Raw genomic sequence first — 25,187 nt, 5'->3', positions numbered from 1 at the left:
TCCAGGGAAAGGCCACTATTACTAGTAAGCCTGAGGGAATCAGGAGAGGTTTCCCAGAGGAGAAGCGACTTGAGTTAGACTATACAGGATAAGCAAGAACCAATAGTTCCTTTGAAACTTCAAGGTAGTTGAATGGGAAGGATAAATTGTGAAGACTTCATAGGGTAAAAATACAGGAGTTACACTCTTCTCATATTTCTGAAATAGGGAATGTACGAGGGAGTAGGAGAGGCATGGGATTTGGCCTTGTGGTGACTCTGGAAGGTCAGGGCCTGGAGCTGTGGGCGTGCCCTTCCCCCTCTCTCAGATGTTAGCATCAAATAGGAAGATAATGTGAGCTGTTTGTTCTCTGCTCCAGGAAGGTCTCTCCCTGCTGCCCCCTCCCCCCCCCCCATTTCTTCTCCTAGACTTTCAGTCACCACTCCCAGCAGGTGAGTTCCGGGTAGGGAAAATCTGAACGGACCGGATCAACCTTGGTCCCCTAGTCCTCTGTCTAGTTTTTCCCGCCTAGATTGTAAACCCGCCTCCCAGCCAATGATAAGAAAGGATAGAGGTGGGCAGAAATCTTTTCATTAAGGATATAAATTAAGGCAGCGTTCCCTTTTACCTTGCCTCCTCCATTACGGAAGTGTGCCCAAATCTTGCAAGGTTTGTAAAATAAATTCACTTTGCTTCTCCTAAAGATGTTTCTCCTATTATTTGAAAATTCTGTCCCATACATAGTTCATGCCAAGGATAAGACATATGTAACTCCAACCCACAAGAGCCAGAGATATTGATTCTCTTGAACAGCCTTTCTGATGAAAGGTGAGGTTTCCCATTCACCCATCCCTTGAGTCCTCTGAGTAGAGAAATGGTATTGAGAGGACTTAGAAAAACTAGACTATCCAGCCCCTGGAGACTGAGTTTGGCATAGTCCCTCTTTATCAATTGGGTAAAAGATATTAATTCTCCTCTGCAGGCAGATCTTTCTTTAATAGAAATCCCCCAAAGCCCCAGTAGGATAATAAACTATTCACTGGAAAAGAAAATGATTAATGGAATTTTAGTTAGCCAAAAAACAGCATAGGTCTAGGACTCATGAGTCCCTTCGTTGCATCATTTTTGCTATCAACAGGGTGTACTTAAAAAAAAATAACATTGCTATCTAATTTTTTTAATCATTTCATTTCTCAATCTATCCCTACTCCTCAATCCATGCTTTATAATAAAAAATAAAATAGAAAAGATAAGAGACAGGGGTAAAAACAGCTCAGCAAAATTAAACACTACATTAGCAAAATTTAACTCTACCGTGGGGTTCCATCTCCATAATCCTCACTCTTCAAAGGGAAATGCCATCTCATAACTCTTCTTTGGGACCGAGCTCAGCCATCATAATTACATAGTGTTCTGTTTCAATCTTTATCATTATTGTTCCATTAATTTATTGTTGTAGTCACTATGTATATTGCTTTTCTAGTTCTTCTTACTTCACTTTTCATCAATTCATATTAGGAAAGGCAATAAGCATTTATCATGTTTGAGGCACTATGGTAGATGCTGGAGATATAACTACAGGCTATAAGAGAGCGTTTGCCCTCAAGGAGCTTATGTTCTAATAGACTGGGGATGGGGAGATAACCTACAAAGGTGAACTGAAAAGTGAACTGAGGAAGTGGGAGAAAGTACCTGAGGGGGTATGGTGGTGAAGTCCTGAGAGTCAGAAGAAGAGTGTGGGGAGTATTGATCTCTTCCCTATGACTCCCAGTATGTTTATATTCATCATTTTTCAAGACACTATAATATTCTATTACATTTATGTACCATAATTGGTTTAGCCATTCCTTAAATGATGGACATTTACTTTATTTCCAGTTTTTTGCTACCACAAAATGTGCTTTTATATATATATGTATATATTGGTTTATATGGGAACTTTCTTTCTATTCGTGTTCTCCTTGGAGTATATGCCTAGGCATAAAATCTCTGGGTCAAAGAGTATGAACATTTGTTAGCATTAATTAGCATTAGCTTTCTTAGCATAATTCTAGATTGCATCCCAGAATGGTTTGAACAGCTCTCAAGATGCTTACTTCTTAAAGTGTAAACCCTTAAAAAAAAATCTGACACCTTTTCTTCCTCATTCCCTTTTTCCTTCACCTCCTCCATGTCTCTATACCCCATTCCCTGCTCCTTTTCCATTCTCTGGCCCTGACAAGTATTTGGAGAACTGTGAGTCCATCACTTAGGTTCTTCAGAGAGCATTTGGATTGAGAATACAATGAACCAGAGAGATAAGATTTTGAAGAAGCTGCCCAAGTTTGAACCCACTACATGAAAGGACAGACTCTAGTGTGTTGTGCTAAGATTTATATGCCCACAAATAGCCCTTACCTCAGGCTAGATGTAGAAGGAATATGAGTAAGAGGAGAGGTGTTGTCTTGTTGTCTGAGATCTCCCTTGGGGTGACAAGTGAATGTTAAAGGAGAAGCAAGGAAACCCCTGAGGCTTTGAGTGGGGAGTGTTTTCTTTTCTTTTCTTTTACATTTAATAGTATTTTCTTTTTTCCACTTACATGTAAAGAAAGTTTTAAACATTCATGTTTGTAAGATTTTTAGTTCCAACTTTTTTTCCCTCCCTCCCTTTCCTTCCCCCTCCCCAAGGCAGCAAGCAATCTAATATAGGTTATACATGTACAATCATGTTAAACATATTTCCACAGTAGTCATGTTGTGAAAGAAGAGTCAGAACAAAAGGGGAAAGCTACAAGAAAGAAAATGCAAAAAAAAAAGTGCTAATAGTATGCTTTGATCTGCATTCAGAGTTCACAGTTCTTTCTCTGGATGTGGATGTGGATGAGTCTTTTGGAATTGTCTTGGAGCGTTGTATTGCTGAGAAGAGCTAAGTCAATCATAGTTGATAATTGCACAATATTGCTATCACTCTATACAATGTTCTCCTGGTTCTGCTCACTTCACTCTGCATCAGTTCATGTAAATCTTTCCAGGTTTTTCTGAAATTTGCCTGCTCATCATTTCTTATAGACCAATAATATTCCATTACATTCATACACCCCACCTTGTTCAGCCATTCCCCAACTGATGGGCATTCCCTCAATTTCCATTGCTTGGGCACCACAAAAAAGAGCTGCTATAAATATTTTTGTACATCTGGGTCATTTTCCCTTTTTTATGATCTCTTTGGGGTACAGACTTAGTAGCGGTATTGCTGGATCAAAGAGTATGCACAGTTTTATAGCTCTTTGGGCATAGTTTCAAATCGCTGCTCAGAAAGTTTAGATCAGTTCACAACTCCAACAACAATGCATTACTGTTCCAATTTCTGAGTAGAGAGCTTTATTAGACATCTAAACTGATGCTGTGGAGGTGAGGAGCAGCTTCTGAGAAATGATCTTCAACTAAAGATACATACTTTGATCCTCTGACAGGCTCTCATAGGATTTGGAGTTCACCTCCAAACCCCTCACTTTATAAGAGGAGGAAACTGAGACCTAGAGAAGGAAAGGGAATTGCTCAAGGTTATATACAGCTAGTAAGTAAATCATAAAGCCAGTGTTTGAACTTTACTCCACTGACTTTAAATCTATTGTGGTCTTTACTAGGTCTGAGTCATTCCCCAGTGTTTCGAAAGGAGATACTTTCTGTAAAGGAAGTGTCACAGAAGAAAGCTTGTTATTCTGTTGGTGACTTATTGTGCTGCATGTTGCCTCTCCTGAGCATACAAAGCAAACTATGGTAGAGCATTATAGCTGGAAGGGTCCTCTGAAACAGTAACCATGGATCTTCCCAACCAAATTGATAGAAATGGTCTGACATATTGGGTTTTGTTTTGTTTTGTTTTTTGTTTTTTTTCCTTATCTGTGAATGGCACTAGAAGAGCATATCTGAAACTGGGAGTATCTAAAAGAAAACACTTTGATAACAACATTTAGAAATTAATCAGTTATAGACAGGATCATATGATTTAGAGCTGAAAGAAACCTGAGAGATCATTTAGTTCATCCTGCCTCAATTTACAGATGAGGAAATTAAAGTTTTCAGTCACTTATTTGGTTAGTAGCATAGCTAAGGCTATAATCTTTGTCTCCTAAATCCCAATCCAGAGCTCTGTCATTATAGCATTCCTATATATAGGATTGGTACAGCTAGGTGGTACATTGGATAGAGGTCTGGGCCTGCAGTCAGAAAGACTCATCTTCATGAGTTCAAATCTGGCCTCAGACACATCTTAATTATGTGACCCTGGGCAAGTCACTTAACTGTTCACCTCAGTTTCCTCATCTGTAAAATGAACTAGAGAAGGAAATGGCAAATCACTCCAATATTTCTTCCAAGAAAACCTCAAATGGGGTCACAAAGTCAGACACAATTGAACAATGCCAACACGTAGACTCATAGACATGGCATTGGGAGTAAACTCAGAAATCATCTAAGGACTCCCAGAGCCAAGATGGTAGAGTGAGGTAGGAACTTGCCTGAGTTCTACCATATTCCTCTCCAAAAAACCTTTGAATAATGCCTCAAAACCAAATTTGGAGTGGTGAAGTAGTTTTCCAGCCCAGTATAACTTGGATGGTCAACAGTAAAGGTCTGTCTCATTGGGTGGGAGGAAAACATGGTTTGGCAGATGGTGCCTAAGCACTCCAGCAGTAGGCTGCATCTCAAGGGGCAAGCCGTGAGGCTCCAAGCCCTAGGACAAGCGACCAGACACTTACCCCCAGTGTTAGCAAGCAGTGGGGCCTTGCCTCTGGTACAAGCCAGCAGTGAGACCCTTCCCTGAGGTTAAGGCAGCAGCAAGGATCTGCCCCCAGAAGAAGTAAGAAGCAAGACCCCACCTCTAGCACAAGCCAGTAGCTAGGCCCAAGGCCTGGTGCAAGGCAGCAACTAGGCCTCAAGCCCTGGCACAAGAAGCTTAGGACAGTGTCCTCTCCACTCTAGGAGTAAAGCCCAACTTTTATATGAAGTAAAAGTCGTGAAATAGGCAGAAAAATGAGTGAAAATTGAAAAAAAAAAAAAGAACCCTGACCATAGAAAGTTACTATTGTCATAAGGAGGATCAAGGCAAAAACTTAAAAGAAGAAAATGTCAAAATGACTATATGCAAAACCTCAAAGAAAAAGGTAAATTGGTCTCAGGCCCAAAAAGAACTCCTGGAAGAACACCAAAAGGATTTAAAAAATCAAATGAGAGAGGTGTCAGAAAAATTGGGAAAAGAAGTGAGACAAGAAAATCATGAAGAAAGAATCAACAGTTTGGTGAAAGAAGCAGAAAAAATTGAAAAAGACATACAAAAATTCACTGAAGAAAATAATTCCTTAAAAAGTAGAAATGGCCAAATGGAAAAGTATATGCAAAAGCTCACTGAAAAAAATAATTCCTTAAGTATTAGAATTAGGCAAGTAGAAGCTAATGACCCCATGAGACATCAAGAAATGATCAAATAAAATCAAAAGAAAGAAAAAAATAGAAGAAAATGTGAAATTACTCATCGGAAAAGCAACTGACCTGGAAAATAGATGGAGAATTATTAGACTGCCTGAAAACCATGATCAAAAAAAGAGCCTAGACATCATATTGTAAGAAATTATCAAGGAAAACTGCCCTCATATCTTAGAACCTGAGAGTAAAATAGAAATTGAAAGAATCCACAAATCACTACCTGAAGGAACTCCCAAAATGAAAACTCCCAGCAATATTATAGCCAAATTCTAGAGCTCTGAGGCCAAGGAGAAAATACTGCAGGCAGCCAGAAAGAAACAATTCAAATATCATAGCCATAGTCAGAATTACACAAGATTTAGCAACTTCTACATTAAAGGACCAAAGGGCTTGGGATATGATATTCTGAAAGGCAAAGGAGTGAGAATTACAACCAAGAATCACATCCCCAGTGAAACTTAGTATAATCCTTCTGGGTTAAAAATGGACATTTATGAAACAGAAGATTTTCAAGCATTCCTGATGAAAAGACTAGAGCTGAACGAAAATTCTGAGCTTCGAATACAAGACTCAAGAGAAGCATAAAAATGTAAACAGGAAAGAGAAAACATAAGAGATCCAATTCAATAAAACTGTTTACATCACTACCTGAGAAGATGATTACTTGTAACTCCCAAGAACTTTATCACTATTAGGGCAATTAGAAGAAGTTATACATAGACATAGGGTGTGGGTGTGAGTTGACTATGATGGGATGATATTTAAAAAAAAAATTAAGGGGTGAGAAAGAGGATTGCTCTAGAAAAAGAGTGAAGGGAGAGGTCAAATAGGATAAATTATCTCAAGTTAAAAGAGGCATGAAAGAGCTCTTACAGTAGAGAGGAAGATGGGGGGGGGGGTGAGCAATGCTTGAATCTTACTGTCATTAAAATTGGCTCAAAGGGGGAATAACATACAAATTAAATGAGATATAAAAATCTGTCTTACCCTAAAGGAAAGTAAGAAGGGATGGGGATAAAAGAAGGAGGGAACTTATAAAATGGATGGCAATTGGGGAAAGCAGTAGTCAGGAAAAAAAATACTTGTAAGGAAAGACAGAGTGAAAGGTATGAGAGAGAGAAAGATAAATGGGGAAAATAGGATGGGGGGAAATACAAAGTTACTTATCATAACTGTAAATATGAATAGGATGAACTCACCCATAAAACAGAAGTGGATAGCAGAATGGATTAAAATTAGAATCCTACAATATACTGTTTACAAGAAACACATTTGAAGCAGAGAGAGAGAGAAAGAGACAGAGACAGAGAAGGAGGGAAGAAAGGAGGATGAGAGGGAGAAAAGGAGTGAGGGAGAGAGAGAGAGAGAGAGAAAGGCACTGGGGCAGAATCTATTATGCTTCAGCTGAAGTAAGAAAAAAAGAAGGGATAGCATTCATGATCTCAGACAAAAAAAAAGCAAAAATAGATGTAATTAAAAGAGATAAAGAAGGAAACTATATCTTGCTAAAAGGTACCATAAATAATGAAGTAATATCAGCACTAAACATATATGCAGCAAACAGTATAGCATCTAAATTTTTAAAGGAAAAATTAAATGAGTTATAGGAGGAAACAGACAGTAAAACTATACTAGGTGGAACCTCAATTTTCCCCTTTCAGAACTAGGTAAATCTAACCAAAAGAGAAATTAAGGAGGTGAATAAAATTTTAGAAAAGTTAGCTATGATAGACCTCTGGAGAAAACTGAATGTGAATAGAAAGGAATATACCTTTTTTTTTGCAGCAGTACATGGCACCTACATGAAAACTGACCATGTATTAGGTCATAAAAACCTTGTAACCAAATGCAGAAAACAGAAATATTAAATATATCCTTTTCAATCCATAATGCAATAAAAATTGCATTCAACAAAGGGCAGTGGAAAGATAGATTAAAATTAATTGGAAACTAAATAATCTAATCCCAAAGAATAAGTGGGTTAAAAAACAAATCATAAAAACAATCAATAATTTCATTAAGGAGAATAACAACAAGACAACATAACACAATTTATGGGATGCAGTTAAAGCAGTACTTTGGGGAAAATTTATATCTCTAAATGCTTACATCAGAATAGAGAAAGATCAGATCAATGGATTGGACATGCAACTAACAAAAAAAAAACAGAAAAAGAGCAAATGAAAAATCCCCAATTAAACACCAAATTGGAAACCCTGAAAATCAAAAGAAAGATTAATAAAATTGAAAATAAGAAAACCATTGAACAAAAACTGGAAGCTTGTTTTATGGGAGAAAAAAGCCAACAAAATGTCCAAATCTCTGTTCAGCTACTTTCCACCCTTAATCCCATTCTCTAGGCCACTCCCATCAAGATCCTCCCTAGATTTGATCTCTAGTCATCCTAGGATACCAGTCATTCCCATCAAGATCCTACCTCTAGTCACCCCAGGATACTGGTCATTCTCATCAAGATCTTCCCAAGATTCAACCACTAATCACCCCAGGCTACATCTAGACCATCCCTAGATGCCCCCCCCTCCTCCAGAGACCTCAGGCTACTTGACCACCCCTGGATTCCTCCCTTAGTCTTTCTGTATTTATATACAGAATATATTTTGTATATAATATACATAATAATACAGATATATTTATATCTATCTTGTTTCTATGAAAGTGCTCAGATTCTGTCTAGCCTGCTTACAAAGGCTCAAGATTCAATCTGGCCCACTGGGATTAGTGATACAAATGCTCAGGATCCTTAAGAGGCTACCCAATATGGTGAATCTTTAATAAACTTTGTTTTACTTTGGCTGAAAGAAGGCTTGGGTCAAATTCATTTGAGCAGGACATGGTGTGTCACTATTTTGGAGTCCCAGAACCCCTAAACCTCAACAGGATGATTTCAGAAAAACCTGGAAAGACTTACATGAACTGATATGGAGTGAAGTGAGCAGAACCAGAGGAACACTGTGCACAGTAACAGCAACATTGTACAATGAACAACTGAATGCTTTAGCTATTTTCAGAATATAATGATCCAAGACAATCCTAAATGACACATCATGAAAAATGCTATCCATCTCCAGAGAAAGAACTTAAGGAATCTGAATATAAACCAAAGAATACTGTTTTTCCTTTCCTTCTTTTCTTCCTTCCTTCTCTTCTTTCTTTTTGAGTTTTATTCCAAAAAGGATTAACATCAAAATTTGTTTTACATGATCTCATATACATAACCTATATCATATTGTGCTTAACCCCTCAGGGAAGGGAGAGGGGAAGAAGGGATAGAATTTGGAACTCAAAACTTTAAAAAAAAAAGAATGCTAAAATAATTTTACATATAATTACATATAATAAAACATTAAAAAAAGAAATCATCTAAGATTATCGATTTAGAGCTGGAAGTAACCAGAGAAGACATTTAATACAATCCCTTCTTTTTGCAGATGGGGAAACTGATACCCAGGGAGGTTAAGTGACTTACACAGGTAGTAATCATCAGAGGTGAAATTTGAACCTAGGTCCTCTGACTCCAGAGCCAGTGCTCTTTTCACTGTGGTCCCTCTGCCTCCCAACTCATTCCTGAAGCAGGACTCCCTTTTAAAACATCTCCAAGTGATTGATTACCTAGATGCTTCTTGAAGATTTCTCACAATGGGAAATTTACAGCCTCCTGAGGCAATCCATTTTGTTCTTAGAAAGCTCTCTTTGTAAGGAAGTCCCCCGTCCCCCATTTGGAAAGGAAATAGACCTCTCTGTCACTTTCATTAATTACTTCCAGTTCTGCCCTTTGGGCCAAGTTGAACAAGTTTATACCCTTTTCCATAACAACTCTTCCAGTTCTTGATGGCACTCCCATCAAGGCCCATCCTAATACATCTATCTCCCTCCAAATTTGGAGTAAACACTTAAAAAGACAGAAAGGGCAATGACATTGCAATCTGAGGACATTCCAGTGCTAAACAAGTAAGCTTTCTGTGTCTGCCTCTCCTACCAATGTAATGAATTTAAGGCACAATGTTTTATTCCAAACTTCTAGAAATCACCTAAGCAGAGAAATGCCATACCCCTGGTGGCCACTAATGAATAATTTTGGCCTTGATCACAAAGAGATAAAATAAGAGAAGACATCATCTAGGCCTTCTAGGAGCTCACAATTGGGCTGGAGAGGCAAAGAAATACGTACTAACCATTGGAGAGCCATCTCACCCTTGTGCCAAAGACTCTTTCATGGCACAAGAGAGGTCTGGTTCACTTTAGTGGATTTTCTCCAGTGTTGGCTTAAGATATCCAGAGGTAAGAAACTCTGAAAAATGTGAACATGGTACTTTCTAGTATATAGAGAATGACTTCCCATTATAAGCATACAGCTCATAATATTAGAGAAGAAAGTTTTACTAAAAGAAAGTGGAAAAAAAAACTCAGAAACCCTTAGATGTGGAATCATTAGTCCCAGAGGTATATGAAAATCTCCAAGTCATTAATAGTCCCATGTCTGAGGGCTCTTCATACAGAGACCACCCCGCTACCTACCTACCTACGCGCGCGCACACACACACACACACACACACACACACACACACACACACACACATACACACATCATGTATTTGTCTTCTATTCTCTGACATTCAAAGTTGGGGGTGGGGGAAATGTCTTTTTTCACCTTCTCCCTGGTTCCATGACCCATGTAGTTCTCAGATAAAGTGAAGTCTGAGGAAGTAGGAGGAAGATGTACAATTACTACATGACAACCCCCAACCACTACATAACTCAAGTCTTTCTGCACAATCACTAGGCCCTCTATCACCAGAAGAGGGAGAAGACAGTTTGACATCTTAGCCCACAGAATAGAGAATGGCCTTAGTATGGTGGCTGCCTTATCCAAGTTTAGTGGACAACAGACTCAAACACAGGGCAAAGAAAAGTCCCCCTGAACAAAGGTCTGATATCAGAATGAGGGGGCACTTTAGAATCAGCTGTAGGGTAAAAGAAAGGCCCCCAACATGGAGGAGTGGGCCTTAACTTAATAGGTAGAGGAGACCCTGTACTCCATGAAAAGGAAAGTTCTCTCATATTAAGGAGAGAACCTCAACGAAATATGACCTCTTGAAGAGGGAGTACCTCAGAAAACTGTTGGGCAAAAGAACAGTCCAATGAGGAAAAAGGAAAAGGACATAATTTTTTCCTTTTCCAAAAGGAAAGCCCCTCAGTAAGATTAATATGACCCTAAGATCCATGGAACAGAGAACTGTGAGGAGAAAGGTCTCAGCACCAAAAATGAGTAAAGAAAAATTAAGGAGCTATTATGATGTCAAGGATTAACAAGAAAGCCTAGAAGATAAAATGGCTCTATAAAACCTACAAACAAAGATAGCTTGGCTTCAAGATTAATTAGAATTTCTAAAAGAAATTATGTGTTTAGAAATAGAGTTAAAATGATATTATTAAAGAAATAAGAGAGAGAGCGGAAAGAATTGGAAAAGAAACAAGATGAAAAACTTGGAAAGATAATTAACAGTTTAAGATCAGAGGTAGAAAAATTTACTCAGGTAAAGATCTCTAAAAATTAGAATTAAATAAAAGTTATTGATCCTAGGAGACAATAATAAATATTAAAACAAGGGCAAAATGTTGCGGGGGAAGAAAATCTAAGGTATCTCATAGCAAAAACAACTGAAATGGAAAACAAATTGAGGGGGGAAATTTAAGAATCATTGTACTATATGAATATCATAATAAAAAAATCTAGACATCATATTTCAAGAAATCTTAAAATTGTCCAGATCTCTCAGAACCAGAGGACAAATAGAAAATAGAAAATAATCTACTAGTCACTTCCTGAAAGAAACCTCAAAATTAAAGTTCCCAGGAAGACAAAATCCAGAGCTTCCAGATCCAAGGAAAAAAAAAACTTTATGCACTCAGAAAGAAATAATTCAAGTACTAAGGAATCACACAGTCAGAATCACACAAGATTTAGTAGCTACCAATGCATAGGAAAAGAAAGCACAGGAAGCAATATTCCAAAAAGCAAAATAGATAGGTCTATAGCCAACAATAGTTTACTTTAAAAAACTAGGTATAATCCTGTAAGGGAAAATATGATCCTTGAATGAAAGAGATGACCTTCAAGCATTCCTGATGAAAAAACCAGAGCCAAATAAAGACTTTGAAATACAAAAACAGGAGCCAAGAGAAACATAAAAAGGTACCTATAAGTAAGAAATTAGAAGAAACTTTGCAGGTGGGAGGTGTTTATATTCTAATGGAAAAGCAATGATATTAAATATACCCTTTACTGACCACAATAAAATAAAATTATATTAAATACAGGGCTAGTGAAGGAAAGATTAAAAATTAACTGAAGATTAAATAACTAAATCCTAAAGAATCGTTGGGTCAAAGAACAAATCATGGAAATAATGGTTAATTTCATTAGAAATAATGACAACGATGAGATAACATATCAAAATTTTAGTGATGCAATCAAGCATAGATAGATAGATAGATAGATAGATAGATAGATAGATAGATAGAAAAATAGGGCAGTGATTAAGTGTTTATTATGTGCCAAGCACTGCGCTAAATTATAGCTAAGGCGATATAAAAATAACAACAAAAGACTAAAAGCTACATTCTAATGGGGCAAGATGATGCATAAGGAGAGAGCTAGAAATAAGGGGAGAGATACCCAAAACCAATCAAGATAATCAGCATGGAAATGAAGCAGTCTCAAGGGTGGACTGGAAGGGCAATAAACGGCATGTTTAGGACTTCTGATGATTTTGATGATTTGGTAGGTCTAGGCAAGGACTCACCAAACATTGAGTCAGCCTCAAGAATGGGAGATCCTCAGTAAAGCAAAACAGCTCCCAGGGGAAAATTAATATCTCTAAACACTTTCATCAAGTAAAAGAGAAAAAGAAAAGATCAATGAATTGGGTATGTAACTAAAAAGCTAAGAAATCAGAAAATTTTAAAATTTCAATTAAATACCAAAATAGAAACCTTAATAATCAAAGAAGAGCCTAATAAAGTTGAAAGCAAAAAATAAATAAAACTAGGAGCAGCTTTTTTTTAAAAAAAGACTTAACTATTATCTAATTTGATTAAAAAGAAAAAAAAAGCAAAATTACCGGTATCAAAAAATGAAAAAAGGAGAATCCATAACAAATGAAGGAGATATAAAGGATATTAGAAAATTTTTGCACAACTAAATAAATGCAAATAAAACTAACAATTTAAATGAAATAAGCTGATACACAAACATAAGAGACCTAGATTAATGAAACAAGAAATAATTTAAACAACTCAACTTCAGAAAAGAAAATTGAACAAGCCAGAGATGAACTCCCAAAGAAAAAAATCCAAGACTGGACAGATTCACAAGAAAATCCTATCATTCAAAAAACTATTACTTCTGATATCACACTAACTGTTTGCAAAGAGTAACAAAAGATGGGATCCTACTACATTCCTTCTATTATACAAATATGTCATTTTGTTTTTACTATGCAAGACAATTGAATCAAACAAATTTTATTCAATTCTTTGGGAAGAAGAAAACAAGTGAAATAACATAAAGTGTCATTAAGAAATATTTTTTTAAATTGATATTTCAATGTTTTATATATTGCTTACACAGTAACTATTTTAAAAAAACCCAAACCTTATCTAATGCAGCTCATTTAATTTGCTGCAACAAATACATTGACCAGTGTAGTTTTCTGTGCTAGTAATGTATATAGGACTAATGAATTATTATGTTGCATGTTATATGCTTCTAAGGAGATCATATCCAATATATGCATTATTATCCTCAAATTTATTTTTATATTGCAATAATAACTTTCCTGTTGTATAACTCAGTCAGGTTTGTTGTCTAGTTTAGACTCCAACTTCTTAGAATCAGCCAATTTTATGGCTGCTTTCATGAAATCTTCCTTACAACAAAATGATGATCAGCATGAATTGTAAACATACCTGCTTCAGTATAAACATTTCTCAGATCTGCTCCATTAAAGCCATGTAAGAGCTTCACAATTTTTTCATAATCTATTTCACCTTGTTTTGTGATGGAACCGGCATGAATCTTCATTATGGCTAATGTCTCTTGTTCATTTGATAAATCAATATGTATTTTTCTATTTAATCTACCTAGATGCAACCAAGCAGGATCCAATGTATCTGGTTGGTTTGTAGCCATGATCATTTTTGCTCTGTGAAAAAGATCAAATCCATCCATCTGATTCAGTGACTCCATTAGAGTTCTCTGGATTTCTCTATCAGCTGAAGTACACTTAGAAAAACAACAGCCACCAATAGCATCTATTTTGTCCGTGAAAATGATGCACAGCTAGTGATCCCTGGCATAACTGAACATTTCTCTGATCAAATAGACACTTTCACCAACATACTCATCTACAATAGAACTAGATATAACCTTTAGAAAATTGACATCCAGCTGGCTGGCAACAGCTCTTGCCAAGAGTGTTTTTTCTTGTTCCTGGTAGTCCATTTAGCAAACAACCTTTTGTTGTTATTATTCTTACACACTGGAATAACTCAGGGTTTGTAAGGGGTAATTCTCCCAATTCTCTGATGTATCAGCTAGCTGTCCAATATCAGGATAAGAAACATTCCCAGGGTCCTAATGAGACATGTTATAAATCAGTGAATCTTTTTTTTTTTGGAGGGAAGGCAAACATCTCATGAGAGTAAGTGTAGTCATGTCCAAAGTAACTCTTGTCCCTGGCTTCAGATTACTTTTTTCAAGATGACATTGACAACTCACAACCTAGCTTTGTCCATTTGTTGCTTTAACAATGAATTTTTCTTCTATTATTTGTTTAGGCAATTCACCCACCATCTGCCCTACATTTTGAAAGGCCTTGAGATCATTTTAGACTTTTCATATGACTTAATAAGATCTTTCAATTGTTCTCTTAATGATTTGAGACATCCATTAGCCTTCTAGTGCTCAAGTAGCTTCTTACTGTAGTCCTCAAGAGACATTTTTCAGTTCATCATGTTGAGAAGACACCATTAATCAGAGATGGTAAAAATGCCCGTAGCCAACAGGGCATGGGGAAGGGGGGCAAGGAAGGGAACAAATATTGTCTTGATACCTACATCAGAGAAAGTGAAAATAGAGAAAGAAAACTATAGACCAATATCCCTAATGAACATTAATGCAAAAAATGTTAAAGAAAATATCAGCAAAGAAGTTACAGAAACATAAGAGAAAGACTATGCAGTATGACCAGATGTATTTAAATCAGGAATATAGGGTGGCTTCAATATAAGGAAAATTGTAAACATAATCAACCATATCAAAAATAAGAACAATAAAAATCATATTATGTCAAAAGTAATGGATAAAAAGCTTTTGACAAAATACAATACCCATTTCTGTTTTTAAAAAAATCTTAGAAAACATAAAAATAAATGAACCTTTTCTTAACATGGTAAACAGTGTATATCTAAAACCGGAGCCACCATTATAGGTAGTAGTGATAGAGTACTTTACAATAAGATCAGAGTTGAAGCAAGAATGTCCATTGTCCCCACTTCTATTTGATTCAATATTAGATATACTATCTATAGAAATGAGGTAACAAAAAAATTGAAAGAATATGCATAGGCAAAGTAGAATTTTTTTCTTTTTGAAGATAATATGATGGGCACTTAGAGAACCCTAGGGAGTCAACTAAAATTAATTAAAGCAATAATTTCAGGAAAGTTGCAGGATATAAAATAAATCCACATAAATCACCCCAGCATTTCTGTATAATAACAATTAAACCCAGCAAGAAGATATAGAAAGAAAAATTCCACTTAAAATATCTACAGAGTATATAAAATACTTTGGAGTCTACCTGTCAAGCTACACACAAGGATTTAATTAATACAACTTAAAAAAAAAACTGTTTACACAAATAAAGGCCTAAATAATTGGAGAAATATTAATTGATCATGAATAGCCCAAGCCAATGTAAAGTAATAACAATATTACCTAAATTAAAATATTCAGTGCCGTATTAATCAAACTATCAAAGGATTACTTTCTCAAACTAGGAAAAATAATAACAAAATTAATTTGGGGGAACAAAAACTCCAGGATCTCTTTTTTGTAATTTTTTTATTCATTTTGAACTTAAATACAAAATGAGTAAAGGGGTGGGGGGAGAACATTTCCATCTACATAGCAGAACATCAGAGGATTCAATAGAAAACAATAAATTTCCATTTCAAGAAAACCTATGTAATAAATAGTACACATTGTTTTCAAAGCTACCCAGCTTTTCTTTACTTCCTTCTAAGTTTTCTTTTGTTCTCTGCTGTGCACTTTTTACTTTATTTTTTTCTCCCTCTCTTTCTCTGCCCCCCTCACCCTAAGGAAGGCTACAATTAAACATGGATGTGTGTATATATATATGTATACAAATATATACATAAATATACACATATATAAAACACATTCATATACATAGATTTCTATAAACATACAGGTATATATATGTATATATATATATGTATACACACACCCATATATATATGTAAGACCATACTATGCATACTTGTAGTTGTCATTTCTTGCTCTGGAGTGTATAGCATCTTCCTTCATAGGTCCATGTCTTTCAGTATTTTTAAAAGTCAAGTGTCTCAAGAGAAACCATAGGAAAAAGAGTGAGAAGGAAAGGAGCTTAGCAATATCATATCTCAAGTTATACTCCAAAACAAAGAATGAAAATAATTTGGTATTTGTTAAAAAAAAATAGAGAGGTCAATCAGTAGAACTGATTAGCTATGCAACATGGAAAAGTAAATGAATCCAGGAACCTGGTATTTGACAAACCCAAGCTACCGGGGTAAGAACTCACTATTTGACAAAAACTGCTCGGGAAATGGGACAGCAGTCTGGAAGAAATTAGGTGTAGACCAATACTTCACACCAAATACTAAGGCAAGCTCCAAATAGATGCATGGCCTAGATATAAAAAGTAAAAGCATAAACAGATTAGAGGAACAAGGAACACATCGCCTTTCAAAACTATGAATAATGGAAGAGTTCATGAACAAACAAGAGATACAGAGGATCATGGAAGACAAAATAGACAATTTTGATTAAATAAAATTAAAGGGTCTTGCATAAATAAATCCAATACAGCTAAGATTAGAAGGGAAACAGTTAAAAGGGAAAAAATTTCAAAGTTAGAAGAATAAAAGTAACTCCCAAATTGAGAAATGGTTGAAAGAGATGAACATTTTTTGCACTTTCCAGATCAGATTATTAGAGAACTTTACATCTGGAAGAGACCTTAGAATTTAGAACATAGAATGTTAGTGTTTAAAAGGACTTTTGAGCTTAGAAAATTGAATTTCAGAGATGAAAGGGACCTTTGATGCCATCTAGTACAATCCTCTCATCTTACAGAGGAGGAAAGTAAGATTAAAATTGAGGAAGAGCTTTGCCAAAAAGTCAAACCAAACTAGTCTATTTGCTTTTTATCACACGTGACATTTAGTTTCCCATCTCTGTTCCTTTCCAAAGGCAGTTCCTCATGCCTGGAATGTACCATCTCCTTTTCTTTGCCTCATAGAATCCCTTGTTTCCTTCAAAGGTCAGCTCAGTCACCATCTCTTTCATGAGATCTTTCCTGATCTCCCCCCACCCAGTTGCTGGTATCCCCTTAATTACTGTTTACTTATATATTTTCCCTCTAATATCAGCTTGTATTTCACTATTTTGTATATATTTGTATTTGTTAAACTTATGTCATACCATATATTTTTATGTGTACTTATTGTTCCCCCCTCCCCATTAGGATGTTAGCCATTTTGAGCAGGGATTTCTTCATTCTCTGTACTTGCGCCTAAGCCGTAATGACACTTGATAAATATTTGTCGATAGATTGATTGACTGATGTTTATTTTGTCACTTTCTGTATGTGTACATGTTACTTTCCCTGATAGAATTTAAGCTCTTCAAGGGACTATTTTCATTTTTGTCTTTGTACCTTCATCATGTAACACAGGGCTCAGCTTGTAGTAGGGGGCTAAATAAATACTTAATTGACTGACACAAGCCACAAGGATAACCCAGTGTCTTATACATAAATTCATTTAATAGAATTGAATTTAGGATATCTACAATTGATCAAAACAAGAAAGTACATTCAAGGTGTCCCCTGCACCTGATGATTCTTCCTAATGCCCTTTCAAACCGAGATTATTTGGGGATGATGAGATGTTGGATTGGACAAGAAGGATCCTCCCCAGGGAATGCTTAGTTCCTGAAAGCTTCCTCTAAGTGAAAAGAAAGGGTGTGACAATAGAAGTTTATCCATTTGGGAACAACTAAATTGTGGACCATGAATGTAATGCAATATTGCTATTCTGTTGGAAAAGACAAACATGGTAAATACACAGAAGTTTTGGAAGACTTGCATAAACTGAACAAAGTAAGCAGAGCCAGGAGAACAACATACAAAGTGACTACATCAGTGTAAATGGAAAGCACAGGAATCACAAAATAGTGGAAAATGAATTTGGAAAATTATAAAGAATATGTTTGGTCGCAAAGAAAATATATGAGAATGCACCCCAACAAAGGAACAAATATTGCTGAAAACATCAGAGTTTCCCCCCAGTATGTCGATAGATTTTGCTGACTTTTCTTCCCTTATCTTATTTTTTCTCTTAAAAAAAATTGTTAGAAGAGATGGTTCCCTGAGAGGAGGAAGGAGAGAAATCAGGGCAGTGTAAAAATGAAAGATATCAATAAAAAAAATCTATTAAAAAGAAATAAAGAGTGTGGAAAAGAATCTTTAGACTCTCCCAGAGTTGCAAGCATTTCTCACAGTTCTTGCAATTAGGCTAGCAGGGTGGGGTGAGGTACAGAGAGAGGTAGGGAAGGCAGAGAAGGTTCAGAGAAGGGGGGAGCATTATTTTATAAAACTGGAGAGCTCGTTTCAAGCTCAAGTACAAAGCAACATTGTGCTCTGTGATGGGGCACTAATGGATACTCCAAGTGAGGCTAAAAACAAGATTGTGTCTTAAAAATACTTTGCATCTAATTAAAGCCTAACCCAGCTCCATTAAGGGCACACACAGCTACTCAGGTTTGAGTCAAGAGCCACACCCTACCTGGAAAGTCTCCATTATCCCAGAACTCCCACTGGTGGTGGTGCTAACATCAGAGGATCCAAGATCTGGGACAGATCCCCAGTGGCCATACAGTCTACCCACCCCCACCCTCCAAACCTCCAGAAAGGGCTATATCTGTTAGTACATCATGACATTCACTGTCTCCTGCTCTGAGACAGAGCTGCAGGGAAAAAGAATACTTGTCATTTTTGCTATTTGTCTGTTCAATAAAAACAACCTTTTCCATTTCTATAGACTTCCTCATTTACAAAGAACATATCTCACTGAAATAAGATATACTCTCATTTCAGAGGATTACAAATATAGAGCTGGACAGGACTGTGGAGGTCTCCTAGTCCCACTCCCTTATTTTACAGCCAAAAAATCTGAGGTCCAGAAAGGGCATATAGCTTACCTAAGGTCACACAGGTAGCAGCTCACTGTCAGTCAATAAACATTTATTAAGCATCCACTATAGGAAGCTAGGTAGCACTGTGGATAGGGTGCCAGGCCTGAAGTCTGGAAGACAACTTCTGGAGTTCAAATCTGGCCTCACTTATTAACTGTGTGACCCTGGGCAAGTCACTTCACCCTGTTTTCCTCAGTTCCCTCATCTGTAAAATGAGCTAGAGAAAGAAATGGCAAACCATTCTAGTATCTTTGCTTCATGACCCAAATGGGGTCATGAAGAGTCATACTCGATTGAAACAACTGAACAAGAAGCATGTCTAAGAGCTAAGGATACAAAGAAACGCAAAAGACAGTCTGTCATCAAGGAGGTTACAATCTAATGGAGGAAGACAATACATAAAAAGAAGCTGAAAAGGGAGTCTAGGGGTGGGTAGAGAGGGAGGGTACATGGAATCTTAGGGGATGATGAAGTCCTGAAGCCAGGTGGTATACGATGAGGTGTCTGCCCTTGGACCCCTTCCTTAAATAGAAGATCTGGGAGGGGCTCTCTGATGTCCACCCTCCACCATCCCTAATCAGAGGGAAGGAGGGGCCCATGGGGCAAGAGTGTGCTGAAAAGGTATGAGTTTCAGAATTGATATGACCTTATAGAAGATGAGATTTTGGAGACACTGGTGAAAAGCAGGGATTCACAGCTAAGGTCTCTCCCCTTGACTCTTAAGACACAGTGAATTGGAAGTAACTTGGCCACTTCTAGTGAATTTCAGAGCCAAGTCTCAAACCCAAGTTTGATGACAAGATTCAATATTTCTTAGCTCCATGCCATTTGTTGTAGCACATGTTCAGCACTACAGGGGACACAGAAGGGTAAAAGACATGTGGCCTCTGCCTTCAAGGAGCATGTCATCTACTGTTGGAACAGAACTAAAATGCATGAAACCATCAGAGAACAAATACTAGCCTCTGAGACACGTAACATAAATGTAATAGAAGCCCTAAGAAGGGATAGGTATTGTGTAATCAATTGTAATCAATTAATCAACCATCCACAAGCATTTATTAAGCATTGTGCCAGGCACTGTTCTAAGGGCTAAGAATGCAAATACAAAAATGAAATAGTCCCTGCCCCTCAAGGAGTTTACATTCTATGTGGGAGACAATAAATACATAAATAATTGTATGCAAATATATTTCTTGTGTGTAGAACAAAGAACTAGAGTAAATGGTATACTGGCTACTCTTTGCAGCCAGAAGACCTCGATTCAAATCCAGCTTCAGATACTTCCTAGCTGAGTGATTCTATTCAAATTGTTTAATTGCCATCTGCCTCACTTTCCCTGTCTGTAAAATGGGAATAATAATAATACCTACATCCCAAGATTGTTGTGAGGATAAAATGAGATTATATTTAAGAAACACTTTACAAACCTTAAAACCTTATACAAATGCTACCTATCATAATTATTAAGCATGCTGAACCTAGAGTTTGGAGAGATTAGGGTTCTAATCCCAGTTGATATTTGCTGTTCAGTTTGGGGCAATTCTAATTTTACCCCTGAGCCTTACTTGTCTCATCTGCGAAGGGGAGGAAATCATATTTGCACAACCTTCATCACAAGATTGTTGTGGAGGAAGTGAATTTTGAACTTCAAAGAGGAAATTATGGACATATAATTTTACCTCTGTGTTAGCATTGTGGGTTGGTGTATTCAGAGGTTTCTTTGGAGAGTAGCAGTTGAACAGAGCCTTGAAGGAATGATATGGCTTTAGATGAGGAAGATGAAAGATGGTCACAGCCTGGGTTACATCTTGCGCAAAAGTGACAATGAGCTAGGTTTGTGGGAGAAACAGAGATATGACAAGCCTGAACAGAACAGAGGTTGTGTGGTAGGATATTGAAGTGTGCAGGAAAAGGCATTGGACTGGGAATTAGAAGATCTGAGAATCCCATTTTCTGGGTTCCAGGTCTGAACCATGACTTTCTGTTTGACCAGGCCAAATTGGTCATTTTCTCTGAGCTTCCTTTTCCTCATCTGAAAAACGGGGACAATAATGGTGTCACTGTCCAGTTCCCTGGGTGGCTATGAGTAAAATATTTCATAAACTATAAAATTCTATACAAAATGAATTTTGCTGTTATTACCCCCAAACCAAGGGTAATCAAAATACTTTGCAACATATAAAACATTTCCATGTTTATCTCAATGGATTCTCACAATAATCCTATGAAGTAAATAGGGCAGAATTTATTATGCTCGATTTACAAATGAGGAAACTGAGGGTCAGGGTGTTGAAGTGAGACTTGCCCAAAGTCCCACTGCTCTGTAGCAACAGAGATGGGGCTAGAACCCTAGCTACCCAATTCCCAGTTCAAGTGTACTCTCTACTCCATCATGCCATGCTTCTTCCTAAGGGTACTGTGCCCCAAATCTTGGAGAAGGGGTACAGAGAGCCAGAACCTATAACAAGATAGAAGACAGAGGGGGAAGTGACTTGTCAAGAAAAGCCACCACATCCCTCCATTGTGTGTGTGTGTGTGTGTGTGTGTGTGTGTGTGTGTGTGTGAGCATTGGGGGGGATCTGAGATGAGGTTAATTTGATGCAAGAATCTGACTGAAAATGCTGAATCATGCTGCCTTTGGAGAGATGGAGGAAACTGAAGTGATCAGTTGCCCATGGTGGCAAAACTGAAGCCAGCCAGCCCTTACTTAAGCCTCTTGGCTTTCTAGTATTTCTTGGCTATTGGGACATTCCTAGGATGTGGTTCTGAAGATCTGATTCAGGTCTCTCATCTAGCCCTCCTCACTTTTGTGGGACTTCACCTGGGACCAATGATACCATGGCTAGCAATTTCCTGGCCCCATTTAACTTGCCAAGAGATTGCATGGAGGGGCCATTCAGTGGCATTAAGGAAAGAGCTTGAGATCAAAGAGTCTAAACCTTGTATAGAGGTGTTCTGTCATCAAATCAGACTAAAAACCACGTTCAGTGATAGATACCTTGTGTCCAAGATATTTGCCTTGGGCACCACTCTCAGAGAAAGGAGAAGGTCTCAGGTGGATGCAGCAAGCAGCTCAGTATGTATTTATTTGTTCTTTCCGTGTCCTTTTCCCTGGCTCTGTGCTGACCATTTCCACAGCTCCCGGCAGACACAACCAGTCGCAAGAGCACTTCCCACAGGGAACATCTGTTCCAGCTGACTCAGACCTTCAGAGAACCATAGAAACACACAAAAGAAAGGGAAACCTCAATTGTCATCCTCGAGGAAGACTGCTTCTAAACCTCACTCTAATTTGAATTTTTCTGCTCTGTACTCTGTTCATATGGAATCGAGCTGGAGCCAATTACTTTCTTTTTTTTGTCAAATTATGAATTTAGCTAACACCAAATGAAATGAGCATTTCCACATATCAAGAACAAAAAGAGAATTCTTCATGAAATTGTGTCTTATATATGTCTTGCTTTTACTTTTAGGCGTATAATATATTCAATGTGTAGCTTTCAGAGATGTCTTGCTCATTTGTGTTTCCTCTCCTTCTGTTCTCTTCTGTACATTTAAAAAAAATGCTTTGATGACTTTCTTTTCATTTTTTTAGCAACCCTCCCTCCCACCCCACCACCATTGAAAAAAAGAAAGAAAAAGAAAATCTTTGCATCAAATATGTATAGTTAAGCAAAAATTCCCATATTGGCCATGTTTGAAGATATATGCCTTGTTCTTTACTCCTCTGACTCCAGAGACAAGTTATGATTCCATGACACTGCAATGAGGAAGCCTGGAAAGATTAAGGGTTCAAGATCCTATAGCTAGGGAGTAGCCAAGCTGGAACTGGACCTGCAATCAGGTCTCCTGGCTTCCAACTCCAGTTTCTTTCCTATAACAACGGAAAGGCAAGAAGAGAGACAAGGAGATGAAGAGAGAAAGGGAGAAAGGAAGAGAGACATAAAAGAAAGCAGGAGTATGAGGGGTGCTGGAGCAGTATCACATGGAGCTATTAAGAAAAGCTTCCTCATTTAATATCATGGAATCATCCCTTGGCTCTCAAATCAGGGGAATACAAACTGAGGGATACATCTTCAAACATGGCCAATATAGGAATTTGTTTCACTTGACTACATATACGTATGTGTATGTGTATATATGCATACACATATATACAGAGAGAGAGAGAGAATATGGACCACTTAATTTCAAATCAATAAATCTTTAAAAAAGCACATATTATACCTAACGCAGAAGAAGTCACAGCACAGTCTTAGAATCTGGAAGACTTGGGTTCAAATCTCCTGACACTGGCCAACTGTTTGACACTGAGTAAGTGACTTAACCTCTCAATTCTCAAGGCAACTGCCCCTAAGACTATAGGTTGGCAGAAAAAGTGACACTCAAGATTACATTTCCTCACCAAGAGTCGTTATACCAATGAAATTACAAGTTTTGTCCCCCAAAAATTATGTATAAGGAATCATGCCAGGTGCTGGGTATAAAAAATGAGTCTCCTGGGAAGGAGCTTATCTTTTTTGGTGGGAGACAGGGGTGAGGAAGGAAGAGAAGTTACAGGGTATAAGTAGGTAAATAAATGTAATATAATTTGAGGAGGTAAAGAGTTCTAAAAAAATGTGGCCTTATAAAATAACATACATTTGTAGTAGACCCAGATGACATAGTTGGGCTACTTTCTCTGGAAGCATTCAGCAGCATACAAGATGGTAGGAGATTTTAAGGGTGGGAGAACCCCAGGGATAGGGCTTGGTAAGGTACCATTGATGATCATAACACACAAGGCAGCAGGAGATTCAAGGGTAGAGAATAGTATCCAATGAAATCGGTCAGTCATGGTGTCAAGACTGTAGAGGGAGGAAATTGAGGTCATAGCAGGGGTGATGGACTGGGAGGATCAGAAGGAAGAGAGGGATCGGAGGTCACGGGGAAGACAAAAATAGGTTTTCTCAGGACTAGGGAAAGAAAGACAGGAGAAGATAGTAAGTTAGGATGAGAGAGAAGAATCTCACAATTCAATTCAGATAGCACAACTATGGGTGATGGTGAGATAAAGGGTATGGCCATTGTTAAGGGTGGTTGAAGTGAGATGGAGATATAAGGCATAGGAGCTGATCAGGGTGATAAGGTGAGAGGTCAAAGTGCTTAGGAGGATATTAATGTGTATATTAAAGTCTTCAGTTATGAGGGTAGGAAAAGTGGGGAAATGACTTGTAGAGGGGTAGATGACTGTGAAAAGGATCCAGACTGGAAGAATTAAATGGATGATAAAGCGAAAATGTGTTAGACTTGGAGTCAAATAGACATGAGTTCAAATCAGACATATTCTACAAATACGACCATGGGCAAATCACTCCCTTAGTTTCAAATAACCTCATCTGTGAGATAAGGATAATAATAACTCCTACCCCGCAGGGTTGTTTTGAGGAGAAAACATGATAACACATGAAAAATGCTTTGTGAACTTTAATGCACCATATAAATGCTAGGTATTATTAATCATTGTAATTAAAATATTAACAGTAATGACAGTCACAAGCTGTGAGACCTTGGGCAAGTCAACTAACTTTTGTCAAAATCTCAGTTTCCTCATCTATAAAATGATGACTGGGTTTGCTAGTTTCTTCCAGAGGAAGGCATTTCAGAAGCAGGGCTGCAAGAGGGCATGTGGCAAGATAGCCAAGGCAGACAGCTGGATAGGATGTGAAGCTTGGTCTGGAACCCATTAGATGTAGTGGGCCAGGGATATTTAGGCTCATTCCCTTACCAATCCAGAAAGATCTCAGTATCCACTCTTTGAGATCCTGCACAAGTTCCTTAGTCCCTTTGGCAACCTGAGGATTGAACTGTTTTATGCATATGAGCCCCCTTCAGCATAAGCCCACTACATACATGACCATTCACAATTTTCTAATAGTACAGGGCTGTATGATTTTTTGTAAATGTATGGGGGTGGGGAGAGAGGGGTCATAGAGCACGATCAAAGACAAATACGTGAAGAAGCAATCTAGTAAAGTAGAAATGTCCCTGCATTTGGAGACAGAGGACCAGTTCTGGTACTACTTGTGTGACCACAGAAAAGTCCCTTCCTCTCTTAAAGCTTCAATGTCCCCCTCTGTAAAATGAAGGGTCTGGGACTAGCTGACCTCTGAGGGGGCTTCTAGCTCGAAATTCCATGG

At 37.5% G+C, this 25,187-nt stretch overlaps 1 pseudogene; it reads right to left on the bottom strand.

The window, feature by feature from the left end:
* Positions 1-13,312: 13,312 nt before the first annotated feature.
* On the bottom strand, positions 13,313-14,462 carry LOC118842420 (annotated as a pseudogene).
* Positions 14,463-25,187: the final 10,725 nt, after the last annotated feature.

This window comes from Trichosurus vulpecula, chromosome 3 (assembly GCF_011100635.1).
Source record: "Trichosurus vulpecula isolate mTriVul1 chromosome 3, mTriVul1.pri, whole genome shotgun sequence".
Taxonomy (NCBI): Eukaryota; Metazoa; Chordata; class Mammalia; order Diprotodontia; family Phalangeridae; genus Trichosurus; species Trichosurus vulpecula.
The sequence above is the reverse complement of the archived record's forward strand: the minus strand, read 5'-3'. Positions and strand labels throughout refer to the sequence as shown.